A 23,105-nucleotide genomic window follows, 5' to 3' on the forward strand; every position below is an offset into this window, starting at 1 on the left:
AATCCATCACAAGAATTCACCCAAAACATGAAAACTTCACAATACAAAACTTAAAGTAGAAAACTCGTGAGCTCCGTTAGCGAAAGAAAACAAAAAACCACTTCAAGGTACTGTAATGAACTCATTATTTATTTATATTGGTGTTAAAACTACTGTATTCCAACTTCTCTATGGATTATAAACTATTTTACTAACCATAGATTCATCAAAATAAGCAAACAACACACGAAAAACAGAATCTGTCAAAAACAGAACTGTCTGTAGTAATCTGTAACTAACGCAAACTTCTGGAACCCCAAAAATTCTAAAATAAAATGATGGACGTGAGGAATTTATCTATTAATAATCTTCAAAAAGAATTAACTAAATATCACTCTCCAAATAAAAATGACAGCAGTTCTCGTGAGCGCTAAAGTTTCTGTTTTTTTACAGCAAGTTCAACAAGACTTTCCCCAAGTCTTCCCAACGGTTCTACTTGGCACAAACACTAATTAAACACAAAAAACACAACCAAAACAGAGGCTAAATAAATTATTTATTACTAAACAGGAGCAAAAAGCAAGGAATAAAAATAAAATTGGGTTACCTCCCAACAAGCGCTATCGTTTAACGCCCCTAGCTAGGCATAAAAGCGAGAATAGATCTAGGTATTGCCATCTTTGGTAGGCAATCCATAAGTGGCTCTCATGATAGTTTCATATGGCAATTTTATTTTCTTTCTTGTAAAGTGTTCCATGCTCTTTTTTAATGGAAATTTAAATCTAATATTCCCTTCCTTCATATCAATAATCGCACCAACCGTTCTAAGGAAAGGTCCACCAAGAATAATAGGGAAAGAAGGATTGCAGTCTATATCAAGAACAATGAAATCTACGGGCACATAATTCCTATTTGCAACAATAAGAAAATCATTAATTCTTCCCATAGGTTTCTTAATAGTGGAATCCGCAAGATGCAGAGAGCAATCATCAAGATTACGGAAATCTAGCAAATCACACAAAGTCTTGGGAATAGTAGAGACACTAGCACCCAAATCACACAAAGCATAAAACTCATGATCTTTAATTGTAATTTTAATAGTTGGTTCCCACTCATCATATAGTTTTCTAGGGATAGAAACTTTCAACTCAAGTTTTTCTTCATAAGATTGCATCAAGGCATCAACAATATGTTCGGTGAAGGCTTTCTTTTGACTATAAGCATGTGGAGAATTTAGCACGGATTGCAACAAGGAAATACAATCAATTAAAGAGAAACTTTCATAATTAAATTCCTTGAAATCCAATATAGTGGGTTTAGCAACATCTACATTTCTATTTCTTTCAATCCCACTTTCATCAATTTCATCATAAAGATCTAAATACTCCGAATTTTTAGAACGCCTTCTAGGTAAAGGAAGATCATATTCAGTTTCATCAAGATTCATATTGCAAAACAAAGATTGAATAGGAGACACATCAATAACTTTTAGATCTTCATCTTGATTTTCATAGGAATTGGAAGAACACGCTTTAATAAAGGCATCTTTGGAAGCACGCATCCTAGCGGTTCTTTCCTTGCACTCATCAATGGAAATTCTCATGGCTTTGAGAGACTCATTGATATCATGCTTAGGAGGAATAGATCTAAGCTTTAAAGCATCAACCTCAAGAGAAATTCTATCAATGTTTCTAGCAAAATCATCAACTTTAAGCAATTTCTCTTCGAGCAAAGCATTAAAATTCTTTTGTGAATTCATAAACTCTTTAACACTATTCTCAAATTCAGAGGGCATCTTATTATAATTTCCATAAGAGTTGTAGTAGGAATTCCCATAATTATTAGAAGGATTACTAGGATATGGCCTAGGATTAAAATTCCTTCTATAAGCGTTGTTACCAAAATTATTCCTACCAACAAAATTCACATCCATAGATTCATTGTTATTCTCAATCAAAGTAGACAAAGGCAGATCATTAGGATCAAAAGAAACACTCTTAGTAACAAATAATTTCATAAGTTCATCCATCTTTCCACTCAAAACATTGATTTCTTCTATCGCATGCACTTTTTTATTAGAAGATCTTTCAGTATGCCATTGAGAATAATTAACCATAATATTATCTAGGAGTTTAGTAGCATCTCCTAAAGTGATTTCCATAAAAGTGCCTCCCGCGGCCGAATCTAAAAGATTTCTAGAAGCAAAATTCAATCTGGCATAAAATTTTTGTATAATCATCCACAAATTCAAACCACGAGTAGGGTAATTATGTATCATTAATTTCATTCTCTCCCAAGCTTGTGCAACATGTTCAGGATCAAGTTGCTTAAAGTTCATAATATCATTTCTAAGAGAGATGATCTTAGCGGGAGGGAAATACTTAGAGATAAAAGCATCTTTGCACTTGTTCCAAGAGTCAATACTATTTTTAGGCAAAGACGAAAACCAAGCTTTAGCACGATCTCTAAGAGAAAAAGGAAATAGCTTCAATTTAATGACATCATTATCGACATCTTTTTTCTTTTGCATATCACATAAATCAACGAAGCTATTCAGATGAGTAGCGGCATCTTCACTAGGAAGGCCGGCGAATTGATCTTTCATAACAAGATTCAACAAAGCAGTATTGATTTCACAAGATTCAGTATTGGCAAGAGGAGCAATCGGAGTGCTAAGGAAATCATTATTATTGGTATTGGTGAAGTCACACAATTTGGTAGTATCTTGAGCCATCGCGACAAACAAGCAATCCAACACACGAGCAAACAAAAAGCAAGCGGGCAAAAAGAGGCAAATAGAGAGGGAGGATAGAGAGAGAGGGAGAAGGAGAGGACGAATAAAACGGCAAGGGTGAAGTGGGGGAGAGGAAAACGAGAGGCAAATGGCAAATAATGTAATGCGAGAGATAGGGATTGTGATGGATACTTGGTATGTTGACTTTTTGCGTAGACTCCCCGGCAACGGCGCCAGAAATTCTTCTTGCTACCTCTTGAGCTTGTGTTGGATTTCCCCGAAGAGGAAAGGATGATGCAGCAGAGTAGCATAAGTATTTCCCTCGGTTTTTGAGAACCAGTGTATCAATATAGTAGGAGGTCACGCTCAAGTCCCTCGTACCTGCACAAAACGATAGCTACTCGCAACCAACTTGATTAGGAGTTGTCAATCCCTTCACGGTCACTTACGAGAGTGAGATCTGATAGATATAATACTTTTGGTATTTTTGGTATAGAGATGCAAAGTGAAAAGTAAAAGGCAAAGTAAAAAGCAAAGCAAGATTAAAGTGATGGAGATTGATATGATGAGAATAGACCCGGGGGCCATAGGTTTCACTAGTGGCTTCTCTCAAGAGCATAAGTATTCTACGGTGGGTGAACAAATTAATGTTGAGCAATTGACAGAATTGAGCATAGTTATGAGAATATCTAGGCATGATTATGTATATAGGCATCACGTCCGTGACAAGTAGACCGAAACGATTCTGCATCTACTACTATTACTCCACTCATCGACCGCTATCCAACATGCATCTAGAGTATTAAGTTAAAAACAGAGTAACGCTTTAAGCAAGATGACATGATGTAGAGACATAAATTCATGCAAAATGAAATAAACCCCATCTTGTTATCCTCGAGGGCAATGATGCAATACGTGCCTTTCTGCCCCTTCTGTCACTGGGAGAGGACACCGCAAGATCGAACCCAAAGCTAAGCACTTCTCCCATGGCAAGAACTACCAATCTAGTTGGCCAAACCAAACGGATAATTCGAAGAGACTTACAAAGATAACCAATCATACATAAAAGAATTCAGAGAAGATTCAAGTATTATTCATAGATAGACTTGATCATAAACCCACAATTCATCGGTCTCAACAAACACACCGCAAAAAGAAGAAGATTACATCGAATAGATCTCCACCAGAGAGGGGGAGAACTTTGTATTGAGATCCAAAAAGAGAGAAGAAGCCATCTAGCTACTAACTATCGACCCGAAGGTCTGAGGTAAACTACTGACACTTCATCGGAGAGGCTATGATGATGTAGAAGCCCTCCGTGATGACGGCCCTCTCCGGCGGAGCTCCGGAACAGGCCCCAAGATGGGACCTTGTGGATACAGAAAGTTGCGGCGGTGGAATTATGTTTTTTGCCTCCCCTTCTGTTCGTTTGGGGGTACGTAGGTATATATAGGAGGAAGAAGTACGTCGGTGGAGCTTCGGTGGGCCCACGACGGTGGGGCGCGCGCCTGGGGGTATAGGGCGCGCCCCCTACCTCGTGCCCACCTTGAAGCTTCCTTGGCGTAGGGTCCAAGTCTCCTGGGTCATATTCGGGAAGAAAATCACGTTCCAGAATGGTTTATTCCGTTTGGACTCTGTTTGATATTCCGTTTCTTCGAAACACTGAAATAGGCAAAAAACAGCAATTCTGGGCTGGGCCTCCGGTTAATAGGTTAGTCCCAAAAATAATATAAAAATGGAAAAAAGCCCAATATAGTCCAAAGCAGTAGATAATATAGCATGGAGCAATCAAAAATTATAGATACGTTGGAGACGTATCAAGCATCACCAGAAAGAAGGAAACAACATGGTAAACAACCATCACATAAACATGGCATGATGCACAATCAAGTGTGATGCATGTCCAGTTTAATGAGTCATGGCATGGCAAAGTGAAACAAACAATACTACAAGTTAAGTGGAGTTTAATATGCAAGGAGTGACATATTGGCGAAACACCACATTCAATTATTTAGTTCACTCTCGTTTAAGCTACTCCACAATATTAAATGTTATTAAACATGGCAAGGGGTGAATCATAAATAAACCATCTATTTAGGCAAGTTTAAATGAGGCCGGAAATAACAGACAACAATTCCGGTAAGTCCTCATGTGCATGTAGCAATTTAATGCAAACAACAATTTTAAACATTTTAAATGTTCTTATCATGATGCGGATGAAATATGCAAGTTTTATAGAAATGTTGACATGTTATAAGATATGGGGCATTTGTCACCGTGGTGGAAAGAAAGGGTGCCACGGTGACGATAATGAAAACAGTGCCACGCCAACATTTCGGTTTCGGTAAATCGATTAAGATGCTGGTGCAAAAGATAGTGTGACGGGAGCGGGTCATGCGATGAATGGTGGGGTGTTCCCGGTTACCGTGTGTCCCATGTGTCGGTGGCATGGCAAACGAGGGACCTGCACGAAACAAACAGGCACGGTGCAAACACGGGGTTCATCTCATACATCACACAACATTGGTCAACGGCGGTCGTCTCGACGTTATACCTTTGAAGCATGCATTTTTCGGAGCGGATCGGGTTCGATGCAGGGTAGATGGAAGTAGACGTTCTCGCAACGGTAGTGGAAGTAGTGGTACACATCTCAGAGTGGGACTTGACGCATTCGATGTCTCCCAGGGCGACGGTAGTGGAACTTGGCGTTTGTGCTACATGGGTCCTCGGCGACGGTAGATGTACACGACAAAGGTAGCAGTACTATGCGTCAATTGTCATGGTACTTGGGGTCTTCAGACTTGCAGGTCTTGACAACTCGAAGGGTGCTTGACGTTCTTGGTCTTGCGGGTCATGGTACTTCGCGTGGAGGTAACCATCGGGCTGTCGTTCACTGGAAACAAGCTGCACCAGGGAAGATCAAACCAGCGGCGGCAGCAACAGAGTTGGCAGGAGGGGACAGCTCAGGTAGGAGCTCCATAGCACAGGGGTGAGGCTGACGGAGATGCAACAGGGGATGGGCGCGGAGGAGGCAAGAAGGCGTGGTGGTGGCCTCCTGCAAGGTCGCATGGATGATGTTAAGGTTGGGGCGGTCCAGCGATGGAGACGAGGCAGAGGACGGGCGGAGCTGCAGGAGGGAGCGGCTGGAGATAGTTTCGGGCACGGGTGCTCACGGTGGACGGGGCGACGCCTGGGGCTCGAGGTGGCGCTGGGAACGTGGCTTCGACGGGGCCACTCGCTGGTGTCGATCGAGGACGGAGGAAGGGCCCTAGGACTCGAGCGGTGGCGGGCTCTCGGCGAGGTTTTCGAGGCCGAGGCAGCGGGGTGCGTTGGCCATCGTGGAGGCAGAGGGGCGGCGGCGAGGGAAGGAGAAGAAGAGGAAGGGGTCGTGCAGAGGGGCGATGGGAGATGGGGATCGAGCGCTGGGGAGCTCCTCACCCTGGCGATACGTGTGGGTGGCGGCGGTAGATGGGAACGAGGGGATCCAGCGAGAGGGAGGGACTAGAGGGGATCGGGGCTAGGGTATGGAGGGTTAGGTGAGCCTTGTGCCGAATTTGGACTGCGGGGAAGCAGGACAGCCTGGTTGGGCTGTTGCACTACTCCTCTCCCTCTCTCTGAATTTCTCTTTTCAGCAAATAGAGAGAGGCCAAATGGAATGAAGAGAAGAGGCCATGGAGAAGAACAAAATGATGGGACATTGTTGTATGGCTTTATGGAATATTTCCACCCCAACAAAAGTGGTTCCAACAAATTAGGAGAAGTTAACCCCAAACATGTTGACTTGAGCCAAGGAGTTCGAATGGAGGCTAGGCTTTACGAGAGTCCAAAGATGTTGAGAATTATCAAGGAGCTTGGGAATAGAATAAAAGAATTAAGGGCAAAGTTTGGGAATGAACTTGAAATAGAAAAGACACGAGATTATTTTGCAAGTGTGTTCTGGTGATTCCAAAGTTAATGGAATATTTTAATATAGCTCCCTAACAATATTGGGTGACTTTTATGTGTTGTAAAGAGAAATCACCATGTGCATTTCCCTCGATTTAAATAGATCAACGATCTATGCAATTTAATTTGTTGAGTTTTAAAAAGGGGTGCATGATGACATGATGCAATGCACATGATGCAAACATGAATGCAACGAACAAAACAAATCACACGACGAATCTCGGAATCCATGGAAGGCATCTGGAGCGCCGGTCTTGGGGTGTCACAACTCTCCTCCACTTACAAGAGATCTCGCCCCGAGATCTAGGGATGGCACCGGGTAGAAACGGAAGAGGGAGAGGTAAAACAAAGTTGCTTCTTTGACAAATGAGTGAAACCAATGAACCAATGAACGAGTGAAACCAATGAACTTCGAGAGGTTGAAAACATGAAAGAAGAACACAACAGAGTTGAAAGAAATTGAGAGCACTCCCGTAGACAAGAGAAACAAGGGACACCATGTGAACCTTGGGGGTTGCGAAGCTATGAATGAAGAGCACAATTGACAAGAAGGAATTGAAATCACTCTGGTTGAAACGAGGTACCCAAGGAACAAGGAAGAACAAATTTGGACAGCACTCCGGTTTAGAAGAGATGCAAGACCTGATAAGATGAAAAGAACTTGAGCAGAGGACACAACACTCTTGCTAAACGGATAAGCAAGGAAAAGAACGTGATATTTACAAAACAAGATGGTGGGTCAAGAGAGCAACATCACAATGCCTCTGGAACAAATGTAAGAATGGAATCAAAATAACGGAGAAGAAAAAAATATGTTCTACCTCCAATGAATTTGAGAGAGCATCCTTAAAAGAAGGATTGGATGGAGTTGTTGGAAGATCAATATGAAAGGATATGATCCTCGTGGGCTTATGGAGACATCTCAAAATTATGAGGTGACAACCAGCAACTACCAAAAGATTTATTAGCCGAGCAGAATGAAGAGATGGAAAAACTTCTTTCACCGCGAGAATAGGATGAAACTTTGATCATTGTTAAGCACCACACTAGCAACATTCCTTACGGAAGGCTTTCGGTGAAATATAACCCAAGATAACTCCAACAAAGAGATTGATTGGTTGGAAAGATCTCTTCAACAAAGAGATTGACTGGTTTAATTATGTCACTCTTGAAAACTTGTGAATCATGAAACACGAAGGGAAATTATCAAGAATGACATAAGACCACCTCAAAAGATAAGGTAGAAGGAATTGCACTTTGGAATGCAAGAAGAAGAGTACTTGAGCTCCTCCAAGGAAAATCTTGAAGAACACTTCGATAATGAATTAAATTTTTGATGAACCACCATGTAACAAAAGAATGATCAAACAAAAGGAAAAAGAAGTTGAAAACACAAGGTGAAGCCTTGCAATGATTTAGATGGAGCTATGAAATGAGAAAACTTTGAACTCCGGACAAGAAAGATGAATAACTTGGAACTGATTTTTTTTGCCACGAATGAACTCCGGAAGAAGGAATTAATCATTTGAATGAACCAAGAATAAGAATTATGTTATGCATATCCTTCACCAATTTAAATTGATGACAAGCAACGGATTTGGCATACTACTTATACTCATGGAAAAGGATTAATAGAGATATGGCGCAAACTTGGGAAAGTCTTGAACAAACCACCGATAGGATTTTGGAAAGAAGAAATTAATTGATACGAGAACATAAAAAGAGGAATCTTGGACGAACCATCGTAAGAACTGAAAATGATTTAAGAAAAGTGAATGAATCACTGGGAAGAATTAGAAAAAGAACGAAGATTATTGGGAAAATTTAGATACAAGAGAATGAAGAGATCACGAGCTGACTAGAGAATACTTGAGGGATGCACAGGTAAGATTTGGAGAATGAGAGCTGAAAGCTAAGAATGAATAATTCTGAGATGATGGCCTCCAGAGAATCAAACTGAAAAGACTCTTGAATTCCTCCGAGTGGGTGAATAGAATTCTCACAACCAAAAACAATTATGAGAGGATGTCATGAAGCTAGAACCACGAACCTTCAAGAGAACAGACCAGGATTTGATAGAAACTCTTCTTCGGTCTTCAAATGTTGAGAATGATGACGAGAAAAAACACCACCAAAATTGTTGAGACACTCCAGAATAAGAATAGAATTGTTGAACCAACCATGAAAAGAATTTTAAAAATCTTAGAGAAAGAAATATGACTGATGACAATTCATTTTTACGTCAAACTTTGAAAAAGAATTTGAGAATCACTCCGGATAAATGAGAGGAGTCAGGTAAGATCCTGGGAAAAGACCTGTAGGTTAGGGTCTACTCAAAAGAAAAACCGTTGAAATGATTTTAAAGAGAGATTGCACCGGTTGAATTAAATGGCTTGAATGAGATAACAACCTCGGAATAACTTGAACGGATCAAGAATGGAAACACGAATGTTCTGAGATATCTTCGACACTCCGGAGCAAAAGAATGGCTAGAGGTGAATGATTAAGAGGTGCACGGCATCAGATAGCATTTGGAAAAAGAGGAAACAATATGATTGTGACGCCCCAAGACCGTAGCTTCAGATGCCTTCCTTGTTTTCCAAGTTTCGTGGTGTGATTTGTTTTTGCTTGTTGCATTCATCATTGCATATTTTGCATGGCATCATGTCATCATGACATGTTTTTCTTAAAGCTAACAAAAACTCACTTAAATAAATTGCATGGATTTCTGATCCATTTAAATCGAGGGAGTTCACTTGGTGAAATTCTCATTATAACATATGAAAGTCTCCTACTATTATTAGGGAGCTATTGTAAATGTTCCATTAACTTGGAATCACCCATAACGCAATTGCACTACTATTCAACTCTTCTTTTATCCGACTCAACTTCATATATTTCCTTGTCATCTCTCTCTCAAGCGATACCCATGCATCATCACCTCTCACTTCCTTCTTCTTTCATGTCTTTGCAAGTGACTTTATTCCTCCTCCATTAATGTTCATCTTTTCCCTATAAATCTTGCCTCTTTCCTACACCCTCTCTGTCAGATTTCATCCCATTCGAAGTTGTTTTGGTCAGGTTAAAAAATGATTGAAGTTTCAGATTAATTCAAACTCTAATTATTTTTCTACCTTCTAAAAATGCCAGAGAAATTTATTCAAACCCTACATAAATCCAGGGTTCTAGATATATATTTATATATCTCATATCCCTAACCAAAAAACCCTGGATTTTCCCCTTTCTTGATTGTTTATTTATACCAACAAAAAAATTAAAAGAAAGGAAAGGCCCCTTACTTACTCAGCTACTCGCCGGGCCTCTCCTTTCCATCCGGCCCATCCAACTGCTAGGCCCATTGGCCCCCGCCTCCTAACCCTAGGCCGACCCCTCCTCTCTTCGTCTCCATCGACCCCTCCTCCTCATTCCCTCGCGCCGCCGCACGCAACACACACATCGCCAGGGAGAAGAGCTCCCCACGCCCTTGCCCCGTCCCTGACAGCCACTCCCCCTGCTCTTCCACACGGTGCCGACCGGCGACCAAGATGAACGGGAACCGCACCAAAGCTCCTTCTCTACGCCCTCTCCTGGAGCCGCTCGCTGCTCCTGCTCATCATCGAGGCGCAAGTCCTGTCACGGTTGCTGCTCTGCTCCTGCCCCGCCGGTCGCGTCTGCCTCGACCATGCGTCCTTGCCTCCGGCGACCGTCGCTGCTCCGTGCACCCCGGCCATCCTCCTGCGCCCCTCGTGCCTCTGCCTCGCCTTTACACCTCCGCATCGACCCACCTCCTCCTCGTCGCCTCATAGCCCGACGCCTTGGATGCTCACTTCCCCGACCTTGCAGCAGGCCGCTGTCGCGCCTTCGTACCTCCTTCCGCAATGATGAGCACCCGGAGCTCCAGGTCCGCGGCCCTGTTGCTTTCGGTTGCGGTTGGTTTCTTTCGGCCATTTGGACATCATCTTTGTTTTGCTGCCAAGTACCTTCTTGACCACCGAACCAGGAACGCCTCTGCACCCCGGCTTCTCCGCGGGCTTTTGATCGTCGTCACTTGTCACCCGAGGCCCCTTGTGTTGCTTAGTTTTGGACCACCAAAACAGGCAAGATCGACTACATGGACGCTAAGTACCCTGGACCGCCAAATTCGCCTACCGTCGTTAAGTGAACAACTACCGCCGCCGAAGACCCGGGCTTCAAAAATGCCAAGTACCTCTTCGAAACGACCTTGTACTACTACCATCTCTGAAGAACCGTGTAACGGAACCGTCAAATTCCACTAACGTCACGAGTACCACTACCATCGACCCCGAAGGACTCGGATTCGTCAAGTTCCTCTTCGACACTGTGTACCACTACTTCCGCCCGAACTTCTACAGAATGTGTACCACAACCATCGCTGAAGACCCGTGAACGACTACCGATGACCCTCCATGTTCGTCCACCATTACTATGTACCACTACCATCGACGTGAACCACTACTTCCACTACAGCATGAGTACAACTACTACCATTACGAACGTGGCGAGAATGCCTACTTCCCTCTACGAACTTGATCCGTTCCGATAATGCACGCTTCGAAAGGTATAACCCCAAGACGACTGCCCGTGAATGAATGCATGTGTTGTCTGAGATGCATGTTTGGATGTTGTATCCTCCTGGGAACGTTAGTTGTTTTCCCTCGCTTGGCACCGTCGTCGACGCGTGGGAACCCAGTATCCGGGAGCAACCCGGTATCCAGAATACCAGTGCAGGTGGCGCAACCCAGCTCAAGTGGGAGCTCGATGAAGATCTTCATCGTTGTGTTGTGTCTTTTCCGGTTGATCAGTAGTGGAACCCAGTTGGGACGATCAAGGATGTAGCATTTGGGGTTGTCTTTCTTTATTTTGATACCGTAGTTGGCTCATGATTGTATTCTGGATGATGTATGATATATTTATGTATTGTGTGATGTGGCGATTGTAAGCCAACTCTTTACCCCTTTCTTATTCAATACATGGGATTGTGTGAAGATTACACCTCTTGCGACAAACCTACCATGGGGCTATGCCTCTAAGTCGTGCCCCGACACGTGGGAGATATAGCCGCATCGTGGGTGTTACAATGATCAACACCGAAAGCTTGAATTTAGTCCACCTGAGAAAAAAACAAGAACGAAGGATGATAAACTAGAAGCTTCCTTAGCATCTTCATGAGAATTCACCGGCTAAGAACATTGAAAGAAAAGAATGAAGAGAATTCACACCCATAAGATGGACACTTGATTAAGAAATATGAGTCCTTGAAGAAAAAGGGTGGGAGGGCAGGAAAACAAAGGCAACTTTGGGACGAATGAAACGAACAACGTTGGGAAAACTGAGAGGTGATCTTGCGAATGAGGAAAATGATAGGATAATCTTGACGAGAAGCGAACCAGTTGGAAAAGAGTTAACATGACAACCTCGATGATCAAGAAGGATTAGTATTCACATTAAAATATGAGAACACCATTTAGAAAAGGTATGGAATCCATATTTGACAATGAAGAAACTCGAATACCACCACTCAAAACAAAACAAGGGATTGGCTTGGCAAATAAGCCGGAAACAAACATATGATAGACCCCATATCGTATCATGTGTCTGTTGGAAAGATATCCTACATGATACTTGAATTCCCACCTAGAAACTCCCGACACTTTCTAGTTATGCAATCTGGTGTTGGGGATACAGGGATGCACAATATATATCACACAAATAACAAGCCCTACGCTCCAACTGTATCCATCCGTCAACACATAACCAAGAAAACTTCGGAAATCATGTACCTCGACCTTCCAAAAGCATTCGTCATATGAGCTATGCAATACTCCCAAACTCCCTTCCCAGTACTGGGTGGCGTCGAGATTATCTCACCACTAACTGCATAAAAGAGATTTTCGATGTCGGCAAACTCAGGTATTCCGGAACTGTAACGATAAAATTGTGACGACAACACCTCAGAGCTCAACTCCCCGGGACACTGCCACAACCACTAAATGTCATGAGGCAGAAAGAACAATGTTCTCGTCACAAGAATATCAGAACGACCCCAATATACCTTCGTGGTACTATTTTTTAGTGAAAATGAGTAGAGGAAAGTCAAAATATCTACGTCAGGAGACTACACCAGAGCGACAAAGGGGGCTGAGGAGTAAAAATAATCCTACTCTCCAATATATATAATCCTAAGACTCAAAACATTTTTGTTCTAGACTCATCAATGGCAGTGGTTCGATCAATCAAGGGGGATCCTATGGTCGGTAAGGCTCTGATACCAACTTGTAGCACCCAAGATGCGATTCTATCTCAATCAAGTGATGAATTCATGATTGGGGCACAACCGCATTTCGAGCACATACCAAGCTGGATATCATTACAACATACCATGTACTAAATAGATGAGAATACAAGATAAAGGCTTACACTTGCCACAAGTTACAACATGAATATAACAAATCATCAATACATAACAATCATCATACAGAAGAGCAGGATCCGACTACGGATGAAATCAAACGAAAAAGAAGAATGACATCCACCATGCTAATCCCAGGTTCCCCAACTCGAAACCTAACCCCTTGATCGGAGAATAGGAAGAAGAACTCCAAAAGCAATCAAGCATCGCTCTCACGTCATGAGCATCACATTACCTATACCTGCAACTATTGTTGTAGTAATCTGTGAGCCACGAGGACTTAGCAATCCCATTACCATGGGTTTCAAGACTAGCAAAGCTTAATGGGTATGGAAAGGATAAGTGGTAAGGTTGCAGCAAGAAACTAACCCTTGTATGTTGGCTAACTTATGAGTACAAGAATAAGATGAGAAAGTACGCAACGATCGCAAATAGACAATCACGGTTATGCAACGCGGTTGGTCTATTTTAAAAGATTTTACTTCAAGTCCTCTACAACCGGATATTAACAAATTACCATCTACCACATAACCGCGGGCATGGCTCTCGAAAGTTTAAACCCTGCAGGGGTGTCCCAACTTAGCCCATGACAAGCTCACGATCCGCGGAGACAATCCTCCATCGCGGGACACCCAATCAGACTCGAAATCCCGGTGCACAAGACATACCGACAATGGTAAAACAAAACCAGCAAGACTGCCCGAATGTGCCGATAAATCCCGATAGGACCTGCGCATATCTCACTCTCAGGGCACAATGGATGAGCCATCCTACAATAAAACCAACCCTCGAGTTTCCCCGAGGTGGCCCCGCAGTCTACTCGGTTTGGACCAACACTCAGAGGAGCACTGGCCCGAGGGGGTTGATTAAAAATCCACGGGGGTCGGTGTAACACCCACAATGCGGCTATATCTTCCACGTGTCGGAGCACGACTTAGAGGCATAACCGCATTGTAGGCATGTCGCAAGAGGGGTAACCTTTACACATCCTATGTACTGAATAAGAAAGGGATAAAGAGTTGGCTTACAACCGCCACTTCACACAATATATAAATATAGCATTACATCATCCAGAATACAATCAAGGTCCGACTATGGAACCAAATAAAGAAAGACAACCCCTAATGCTAGATCCCCGATCGCCCCAACTAGGCTCCACTACTGACCAACTAGAAACGAAACAACACAACGAACACGATCTTCATCGAGCTCCTCCTTGATCTCGGTTGCGTCACCTGCATGGTTATCATCGGCACCTTCAACTGTTTGAAGTAATCTGTGAGTCACGGGGACTCAGCAATCTCACACCCCCGCGGTCAGGACTATTTAAGCTTACAGGTGGGAAAAGGTAGTGATGTGGAGTTGCAGCAAGCACTAGCATATATGGTGGCTAACTTACGCAAATGAGAGCAAGAAGAGAAAGCAAAGCACGGTCGTGAACTAGAAGTGATCAAGAAGTGATCCTGAAACTACTTACGTTCAAACATAACTCCAAAACGTGTTCACTTCCCGGACTCCGCCGAAAAGAGACCATCACGGCAACACACGCGGTTGATGCATTTTAGTTAAAATTAAGTGTCAAGTTCTCTACAACCGGACATTAACAAATTCCCATCTGCCCATAACCGCGGGCACGACTTTCGAAAGTTCAAAACCCTGTAGGGGTGTCCCAACTTAGCCCATCACAAGCTCTCACGGTCAACAAAGGATATTCCTTCTCCCAGGACGACCCGATCAGACCCGGAATCCCAGTTACAAGACATTTCGACAATGGTAAAACAAGACCAGCAAGACCGCCCGAATGTGCCCACAAATCCCGATAGGAGCTGCACATATCTCATTCTCAGGGCACACCAGATGAGCAATCCGTACAACTAAAACCAACCCTCAAGTTTCCCCAAGGTGGTGCTGCAAGGGGCTCTAGTTCGGACCAACACTTAGAGAAGCACTGGCCCGGGGGGGTTAAAATAAAGATGACCCTCGGGCTCGCGAAAACCCAAGGGAAGGTGATAGGTTGTTAGTGCAAATATAAAACCAAGGGAAGGTGATAGTTTTATTCAAGGTGAACTGTCAAGGGGTTCCCATTATAACCCAACCGCGTAAGGAACGCAAAATCAAGGAACATAACACCGGTATGATGGAAACTAGGGCGACAAGAGTAGAACTAAACACCAGGCATAAGGCCGAGCCTTCCACCCTTTACCAAGTATATAGATGCATTAATTAAATAAGAGATATTGTGATATCCCAATATATCCATGTTCCAACATGGAACAAACTTCATCTTCACCTGCAACTAGCAACGCTATAAGAGGGGCTGAGCAAAGCGGTAACATAGCCAAACAACGATTTGCTAGGACAAGATGGGTTAGAGGCTGGACATGGAAATATGGGAGGCATAATATAGCAAGTGGTAGGTATCGCAGCATAGCAATAGAGCAAGCAACTAGCAAGCAAAGATAGAAGTGATTTCGAGGGTATGGTCATCTTGCCTACAAAGTTCTCCGAGTTGATGAAAGCTTGATCCTCGTAAGCATACTCAACGGGTTCCTCGATCACGAAATCGTCTCCCGGCTCTACCCAAAGCAAGAGCACAAGCAAAGGAAACAACAATCAACCACGGTGCAATGCGCAAGCAACATGATGCAAAACATGGCATGATATGCGGGATGTGATATGCAATGCATATGTGTGCTTTGGAAAGGAAAGATCGAACCAGGCATCAACTTGGAAAACCAAGTGTGTTGCTGGAAAGATGAGTTGATTTCGGTCGAAATCGATATAAAGATCACCGGAATCGGATGCACGATTTGCAAATGTCAAGCAAAACAAGAATGGCACAATTCTGCGATTAACTGCATGATGCCATCTAGAATGCAACAAGAAACTAAGCTACTTCACTCCAACATAGCAACAAAGCACATGGCAGTGATCTACTCAAGATGCTTGACAAAATATGAACACTGAGCTATGGCTAAATCACACAATAGCAGGTTCAAACAAGCATGGCAAAAGTGGAAAAGATAACAACATCACAGACTTAGTGAAAATAACAACATGCCAGGAATTAACATCAGGAAGCAAAGTTTAGAGCAAGTAAACAACATGCTACAGGAACATATCATAGCAATACAAGGCATGGCATGAATCTAATCAAAGCATATAACAAAAGTCCATTACTAACCATAAGCCAAAAGGGATTAGAAGATATGATGGCACCCATGTAAACATAGCAAGTTTTGTTAACAGATTCAGACTTAGCAGAAAACTGGGCATGGCATAAACAGAATTATGAAGCCATCAGGAGCGTCGGTCTCGGGGCGTTACAACACTCCACCACTACAAGAGGATCTCGTCCCGAGATCTAGGATGGCACCGGAGAGAAAGCGGAAGGGGAAGAGGTAAAACAAAGTTGCTTCTTGACAAAAGAGTGAAACCAAAGAACCTTAGAGGTTGAACAACTTTAAAGAAGAAAACAATGAAGATGAACAAAGTTGAAAACACTCTGTTAGGAAAGAGGAACAAGGAACATCACGAGAACCCTGTAGGTTGAAATACATTAGTAAAAGGGTTACATTATAACCGAGAAAACAAGGTGTAGCCTTGTAATGATTAGAAGGAGCTTCATGATGATATAACCGAGAAAACTTGGAACTCAGGAAAAGAAAGATGAACAATTGAAAACGAGAATTTGATTAGCCTCCGGAATAAGGAGTTGAATTTTACTCGATGAAACAAGAATAAGAATTACATTATGCTCATCCTTCACCAATTAAATTGATGACAAGCAATGGATTTGGCATACTACTTATTCTCGTAGAAAGGATTAAGAGAGATATATCGCCAATTCAATGGACCACCAGTAGGATTAGAAAGAACGAATGAATTGATATGATAATGAAGGAAGAGAAATCTTGAATGAACCACCATAAGAATTGAGAATGAACAAAGAAGAAGAAAAAATAACGAAACACCGGGAAGAATTACAGAACGAATGAAGATACTTGAGGGTATTTTGAGCTGATTAGAGAAAACTTGAATGATGCACCGGTAAGATTTGGAGAACAAGAGCTGAAAGCTGAGAATGAATAAACCCGAAATGATGGCCTTCAGAGAAACAAATTGAAAAGAATCTTGAATTGCTTCGGATAGGTAAAAAGAATTCTCACAATCGAAAACAATTATGAGAGGATGGCATCAAGCTAGAACCACGAGTCTTCAAGAGAACGGATATGATTGCAGAGAAACTCTTCTTCGGTCTTCCAATGTTGAGAATGATGACGAGAACCACCACTAAGAATTTTTGAGGCACTCCGGAATGAAAATTGGAAAGGTTGAGCCAATGATGAAAAGAATTTGAAAGATCATGGAGAAATGCATATGACCGATGACAAATCATTCTTACGTCAAACTTTGAAATGAATTTGAAAAGCTCCGGGAAAATTAGAAGAGTCAGGTAAGATCCTGGGAAAGACCTGTGGGCTAGGGCCCACTCAAAAGAAACACCATTGGAAAGATTGCTTGAAAGGGAGATTGCGCCGGTTGAATTAAGTTGCTCGGATGAGATAACAATCTCGGAATAGGTTGAACGAATGCAAAGTGGAAACACGAATCTTCTGAGATATCTTCAGCACTCCGGAACAATTGAATAGTGAGAAGTGAAATATTAAGAGATACACGCATACAAAAACACTTGAAGCAAGGAAGGGAATATGATCAACATCGAAAACTTGACTTGAATCCACCGGAGAAGATAAAAGAAACGAGGAATGATGAACTTGTAGGGCAGCTTCGTGAGAACCATCGGTAAGAACATTGAAGGAAAAGAATGAAGAGACTTCACATGAATAAAATGGATACTTGATTAAGAAAACTGAGTCCTTGAAGAAAAAGGGTGGGAGGGCGGGAAAACAAAGGAAACTTGGGACGGATGAAACAAACACCGTTGAGAAAACTTTGAGTTGATCTTGCGGATGTTGAAAAGGATTGACATGGCAATCTCGATTATCATGAAGGATTAGTATTCACATAGAAATATGAGAACACCACTTGGAAAAGGTATGGAATCAACACTTTACATTGAAGCAACTCGAATACCACAACTCAAAACAAAAACAAAGGATTGGCTTGCAAAATAAGTCGGAACAAACATATGATAGATACCATATCGTATCATGTGTATGTTGGAAAGATATTCTAGGAGCTACAAGAATTCCCACTTATAAACTCCCAAAACTTTCTAGTTATGCAATCAGATGTTGGGGATACACGGGAAGAATAATATCTCACCCAAAACTAGCAAATACTACATCCAGCTATATCCATCCTTCAACACATAACCGAGAAACCTTCGGAAATCATTTACCTCAACCTTCGAAAAGCATCTGTTATATGAGTTATGGCGATACTCCCAAACTCCCGCCCAGTACTAGGTGGCATCGAGGTTATCTCACCAACAACTGCATAAAAGAGATTTTCGATGTCGGTGAACTCAGGTATTCCAGAACTGCAACGATAAAATTGTGAGGACAACACCTCGGAGCTCAACTCCTTGGGACACTGCCATAACCCCTAATTGTCAGGAGGCACCAAGAACAATGTTCTCTTCACAAAACCATTGGAACGATTCCAAGATACCTGCATGATCCTAAAATTTTATTTTAGTGAAATTTGAGAAGAGAAGAGTCAAAACTCTACGTCAGAAGGCCTCACCAGAGCGACAAAGGGACTGAGGAGTAAAAAGAATCCTACTCTCTGATATATATAATCCTATAAGACTCAAAAACATTTTCTTCTAGACTCAACAATGCCAGCGATTCGATCAAGCAGGGGGCTCCTAAGTCGGGGATGGCTCTGATTACCAACTTGTAACACCCACGATGCGACTATATCTCCCACGTGTCGGAGCACGACTTAGAGGCATAACCGCATTGTAGGCATGTCGCAAGAGGGGTAATCTTTACACATCCCATGTACTGAATAAGGAAGGGATAAAGAGTTGGCTTACAACCGCCACATCACACAGTACATAAATATAGCATTACATCATCCAAAATACAATCAAGGTCCGACTACAGAACCAAATAAAGAAAGACAACCCCTAATGCTAGATCCCCGATCGCCCCAACTGGGCTCCACTACTGATCAACTAGAAACGAAACAACACAACAAACACGATCTTCATCGAGCTCCTCCTTGAGCTCGGTTGCGTCACCTGCACGGTTATCATTGGCACCTGCAACTGTTTGAAGTAATTTGTGAGTCACGGCGTCTCAGCAATCTCACACCCTCGCGATCAAGACTATTTAAGCTTATAGGTAGGAAAAGGTAGTGATGTGGAGCTGCAGCAAGCACTAGCATATATGGTGGCTAACTTACGCAAATGAGAGCGAGAAGAGAAAGCAAAGCATGGTCGTGAAATAGAAGTGATCAAGAAGTGATCCTGAAACTACTTACGTTCAAACATAACTCCAAAACTGTGTTCACTTCCCGGACACCGCCGGAAAGAGACCATCACGGCAACACACGCGGTTGATGGATTTTATTTAAAATTAAGTGTCAAATTCTCTACAACCAGACATTAACAAATTCCCCTCTGCCCATAACCGTGGGCACGGCTTTCGAAAGTTCAAAACCTGCAGGGGTGTCCCAACTTAGCCCATCACAAGCTCTCACGGTCAACGAAGGATATTCCTTCTCCCAGGACGACCCGATCAGACTCAGAATCCCGGTTACAAGACATTTCGACAATGGTAAAACAAGACCAGCAAGACCGCACGAATGTGCCGATAAATCCCGATAGGAGCTGCACATATCTCCTTCTCAGGGCACACCGGATGAGCAATCCGTACAACTAAAACCAACCATCAAGTTTCCCCGAGGTGGCGCTGCAAGGGGCTCTTGTTCAGACCAATATTTAGAGAAGCACTGGCCCGGGGGGGTTAAAACAAAGATGGCTCTCGGGCTCGCGAAAACCCAAGGGAAGGTGATATGTTGTTAGTGCAAATGTAAAACCAAGGTTGGGCCTTGCTGGAGGAGTTTTATTCAAGGCGAACTGTCAAGGGGTTCCATTATAACCCAACTGCGTAAGGAACGCAAAATCAAGGAACATAACACCGGTATGACAGAAACTAGGGCGGCAAGAGTGGAACAAAACACCAAGCATAAGGCCTAACCTTCCACCCTTTACCAAGTATATAGATGCATTAGTTAAATAAGAGATATTGTGATATCCCAACATATCCATGTTCCAACATGGAACAAACTTCATCTTCACTTTTAACTAGCAACGCTATAAGAGGGGCTGAGCAAAGCATTATCATAGCCAAACAATGGTTTGATAGGACAAGGTGGGTTAGAGTCTGGACATGGAAATATGGGAGGCATAATATAGCAAGTGGTAGGTATCGCACCATAGCAATAGAGTGAGCAACTAGCAAGAAAACATAGAAGTGATTTCGAGGGTATGGTCATCTTGCCTGCAAAGTTATCCGAGTTGACGAAAGCTTGATCCTCGTAAGCATACTCAATGGGTTCCTCGATCACGAACTCGTCTCCCGTCTCTACCCAAAGCAAGAGCACAAGCAAAGGAAACAAAAATCAACCATGGTGCAATGTGCAAGCAACATGATGCAAAACATGGCATGGTATGCGGGATGTGATATGCAATGCATATGCGTGCTTAGGAAAGGAAAGATCGAACCAGGCATCAACTTGGCAAACCAAGTGTGCCGCTGGAAAGATGAGTTGATTTCGGTCGAAATCGATATAAAGATCCCCGGAATCGGATGCACGGTTTGCAAATGGCAAGCAAAACAAGAATGGCACAATTCTGCGATTAACAACATGATGCCATCTAGAATGCAACAAGAAACTATGCTACTGCGCTCCAACATAGCAACAAAGCACATGGCAGTGATCTGCTCAAGATGCTTGACAAAAGATGAACACTGAGCTACGGCTAGATCACGCAATAGCAAGTTCAAACAAGCATGGAAAAGTGCAAAAGATATCAGCATCACAGACTTAGTGAAAATAACATGCCAGGAATTAACATCAGGAAGCGAAGTTTAGAGCAAGTAAACAACATGCTACAGGAACATATCATAGCAATACAAGGCATGGCATGAATCTACTCAAAGCATATAACAAAAGTCCCTTACTGACCATAAGCCAAAAAGGATTAGAAGATATGATGGCACCCATGTAAACATAACAAGTTTCGTTAACAGATTTAGACTTAGTAGAAAACTGGGCATGGCATAAACAGAATTATGAAGGCATCTGGAGCGTCGAACTCGGGGCGTTACAACACTCCACCACTACAAGAGGATCTCGTCCCGAGATCTAGGATGGCACCGAAGAGAAAGCGGAAGAGGAAGAGGTAAAACAAAGTTGCTTCTTGACAAAAGAGTGAAACCAAAGAACCTTAGAGGTTGAACAACTTTAAAGAAGAAAACAATGAAGATGAACAAAGTTGAAAACACTCCGTTAGGAAATAGGAACAAGGAACATCACGAGAAACATGATAGGTTGAAAGACATTAGTAAAAGGGTTGCAATAGTCAAGAAGTACATGCAAGCACTCCGGTAGGAATATGAACTTGAAAAAATGAAAGCACTTGGATGAGAGTCTGGTTAGAAGGGGAATGATAGACATAACACTCCGGTTAAAACAAGATAGCGAAGGGAAAAGAATGATATAATTTGGATAGCACTCCGACTGTAAATGGAAGGAATCGAACATGATCTTGACAAGATGAGGATACTTGATGAAATCAACAACACACTGCCTCCGGAACTATTGAAAGAAAGGCACAATGGGTAAGAACGATTTCAGACGGCACTTCGGTTGAGAAGGGAGGCAAAAGTTGATAAGGTGAGAGAACTTGAATGAAGGACATGACACTCCGGTTGAATGGATAAGCAAAAGGAAATAACATGATCTTTGACAAAAACGAGACGATGAGTTGAATAGAACAACATCACAGAGCCTCTCGAAGAAAGAATAGAAGATTATTCATTGGCATAACAAAATGGAGAAGAAAATGACAACTTCTGCCACAACTGAGCTTGGAGAGCACCCTTACAAGAAAGTTAAAACGGAATTGTTGGAAAACCAACAACAAAACGAATAAATTTGTAGTTCGCTTATGGAAAACTTCTCAAAATTGAGGCGAAAATTCTGCCACTACAGAAACAAAAGATTGGATTGATATCAACAAGAAGACAAGAAGCTTATTTCACCGGGAGGATAAATGAAGAACTTGGGTCATTTATAAGCACCATAATTCGCAACAATCCTTAGGGAAAAAGCTTTAGGTGAAAAATAACCCAAGATAACTGCAAGGAATAGAGTGATGGGTTGAAAAGATGTCCGGAATGAACTGAAAATGATGGATTTAAGATATGTCATTTCGAACAACTTGTCGATCATGAAACATGAAGGAAACTGTCAAAATGACATAACACCACCTGAAAAGATAAGGTAGAAGGAATTGCACTTCGGAATGCAATATGAAGAATACTTCAGCTCCTCTGAAAAGAATCTTGATGAGCACTTCGAGAAGGAATCAAATCCTTGCTGAACCATCATGTAGAACCTCCATGAAAAACTCCGGTAATAAAAGGATGACGAAAGAAAGAGGAGTTGAAAACAGAAGGTGCAGCCTTGCAATGATTAGAAGGAGCTTCACGATGATATAACCGAGAAAACTTGGAACTCGGGAAAAGAAAGATGAACAATTGAAAACGAGAATTTGATTAGCCTCCAGAATAAGGAGTTGAATTTTACTCGATGAAACAAGAATAAGAATTACATTATTCTCATCCTTCACCAATTAAATTGATGACAAGCAATGGATTTGGCATACTACTTATTCTCGTAGAAAGGATTAAGAGAGATATATCGCCAACTCAATGGACCACCGGTAGGATTAGAAAGAACGAATGAATTGATATGATAACGAAGGAAGAGAAATCTTGAACGAACCACCGTAAGAATTGAATATGAATGAAG

Source organism: Triticum aestivum, chromosome 4A (assembly GCF_018294505.1).
Source record: "Triticum aestivum cultivar Chinese Spring chromosome 4A, IWGSC CS RefSeq v2.1, whole genome shotgun sequence".
NCBI classification, from domain to species: domain Eukaryota; kingdom Viridiplantae; phylum Streptophyta; class Magnoliopsida; order Poales; family Poaceae; genus Triticum; species Triticum aestivum.